Consider the following 2,500-nt stretch of genomic DNA (forward strand, 5'->3'; position numbering starts at 1 on the left):
CTGCGAAGAGTATCGCCTTTTCTCTTAAATGTTGCTCTTTTGCTGCTCTTCTTTTCTTGTTGAGCATCTCTTTCTCTGTCTGTCTGCCTGGCTCTGTCTCTGTCGCTCCGTGTGTGTGTGTGTGTGTATGTGTGTGTATGTGTGTGTGTGTGTGTGTGTGTGTGTGTGTGTGTGTGTGTGTGTGTGTGTGTGTGTGTGTGTGTGTGTGTGTGTGTGTAATATGTAAATATGTATGTATGTATGTATGTATGTATGTATGTATGTATGTATGTATGTATGTATGTATGTATGTATGTATGTATGTATGTATGTATGTATGCATGTATATATATACATATACATACATACATACATATATATATAAATATATATATATATATATATATATATATATATATATATATTTACACACACACACACAAATACATATATATATACTTGTTCAACACTTATACCCATAACCAATACACAATAAATATTCACAAGCATGATTACTTATGTGTGTCGAATGTATCGCAGCATACAGGCAAACAATGATTCTTATCAGTGTCTATGTGTATACAGTGGGCATAAACGCAGGTATGTTTACCTTGTCTAATTCCACTTAAGAAAAACAACGTTAATGTATGATGATAAAAAAAAAAAAAAAATGATATCAAGAACAACGATAGACTATTGTTGAGACCGATTCCTTCACAAAACACTACCATAAATGCCGATTCAAAATTAGAAGCGGAAAAAAATATACGCAAAGTCAACAGAAAAGATAGAGCACTAACAGGAAGGAATATATGATGAGTCGCCACCCTAGACCCCCAAAAAAAAAAAAAAATAAAATAAAATAAATGAAGAGAAAAATGAATAAAAAATCAATAAAATTAGATAAACAAATAAATAAATAAATTAAAGACCATCTAGACACTGAACTCCTGGAAGCCTAGAACTTTCTGATCAATGACCTCGCCTGTCACTGATGAGAGGCTACGGAGGGGGGGGGGGGTGATTGGAGGTGGAAGGAAGGAGGGAAAAGGAAGGGGAACTGGAAGAGGAAAGGAAGGATTGGAGGTGGAAGGAAGGGGAGAAAGCGAGAAGGTAGAGGCGAGGGAAAGTGGTAGTCGGGTGAAGAAGGTGGAAGGGGGAAGAGCGAGAAAGAAGAAGTGCAGAGAATGGAGAAGGAGGGTGAGGAGGAAAGCAGGAAGATGGAAGGGAAAGATGGAAAGAGAAATGAGGGTTAGGAGGAAAGAAAGAAAATGAAAGGGAAAGATGGAATAAGAAATGAGGAAAAGGAAGGGATGAGAAGGGGAAGAATGCAGAGTGGAAGAGAAAGACAGAAAAAAGATGGAAGGAGAAAGAAAGGAGGATAGATAAATATATATAATCAGCTAGACAGCTAGAAATACATACAAACCGATAGACAGGTAGATAGATAAACAGATAAATAAATGAATAGACAGGCTGATAGAGAGAGACATGGTGAAGTGGCGAAGTCATGGACACGGCTTCGCTCGACAATAGCGCGAGTTCCGAGTGATTTCGCGGTCTGCAAGGAAGAGGGGGCGAGGGGGCAGTTGTATGTGTTCACGCCCAAGAAAATAATTTGGGTGAGAGATAGAAAGAGAAGAGAGGAGAAGAGAAGAGAAGAGAAGAGAAGAGAAGAGAAGAGAAGAGAGAAAGTGAGAGAGGGGGAGAGAGAGAGAGAGAGAGAAAGAGAGAGAGAGAGAGAGAGAGAGAGAGAGAGAGAGAGAGAGAGAGAGAGAGAGAGAGAGAGAGAGAGAGAGAGAGAGAGAGAGAGAGAGAGAGAGAGAGAGAGCGAGAGAGAGAGAGAGAGAGATAAGGAGACAGTGAAAGCAAATGAGACAAGGCGACGAAAGAAGGACACCCTGATTCAGCATTTACAGAAAAGCAAAAGCAATGACGCCAAAAATTCCCTGATGATGGTGATGAGGCTGGTGTCGATGGTTGTGGTGATGGTGGTGGTAGTGATGGTTGTGATAATGCAATGAGAAGACGGTAATAAAGAAGAAGAAGAAGAAGAAGAAGAAGAAGAAGAAGAAGAAGAAGAAGATGAAGAAGATGAGGAAGAAGAAGAAGAAGAAGAAGAAAAAGAAGAAGAAGAAGAAGATGGTGATGTTGTTGATGCTGATGATGACGACACTGATGAGTTGAATGTGACCCTGATGCTGATAATAATGATAATAACGATGATATTGGTCAATAACGAACTGAAAATAAGATGCTAACGCTTGTTGATAATGATGACGATGGCAGATTCCGGAGAAAATCCTCATTGTCTATTTTTGTTTTACCTTTCTGAGAAAAGTCTTTAGCGCCAATTTGGAGCAGCATCAGTTTGGCTTAAATCTGAGAATAGAGGAAGAGGGAGAGGGGGAGGGAGAAGGAGGGGGAGGGAGAAGGAGGGGGAGGGAGGGTTGAGAGAGAGGAAGAGGGAGAGGAAGAGGAGGAGGAGGAGGAGAAGAGAGGAGGAGGAGGAGAGAAGAGA

General features: G+C 40.4%; 1 protein-coding gene across 19 annotated transcripts in view; it reads right to left on the bottom strand.

Annotated features, from left to right (window-relative positions):
* The window catches only part of LOC125039799 (serine/arginine repetitive matrix protein 2-like), a 117,455-nt gene that overhangs the window by 47,893 nt on the left and 67,062 nt on the right, over nt 1-2,500 (bottom strand). The gene's annotated exons all lie outside the window — the stretch shown is intronic.

This window comes from Penaeus chinensis, chromosome 27, assembly GCF_019202785.1.
Source record: "Penaeus chinensis breed Huanghai No. 1 chromosome 27, ASM1920278v2, whole genome shotgun sequence".
Taxonomy (NCBI): Eukaryota; Metazoa; Arthropoda; class Malacostraca; order Decapoda; family Penaeidae; genus Penaeus; species Penaeus chinensis.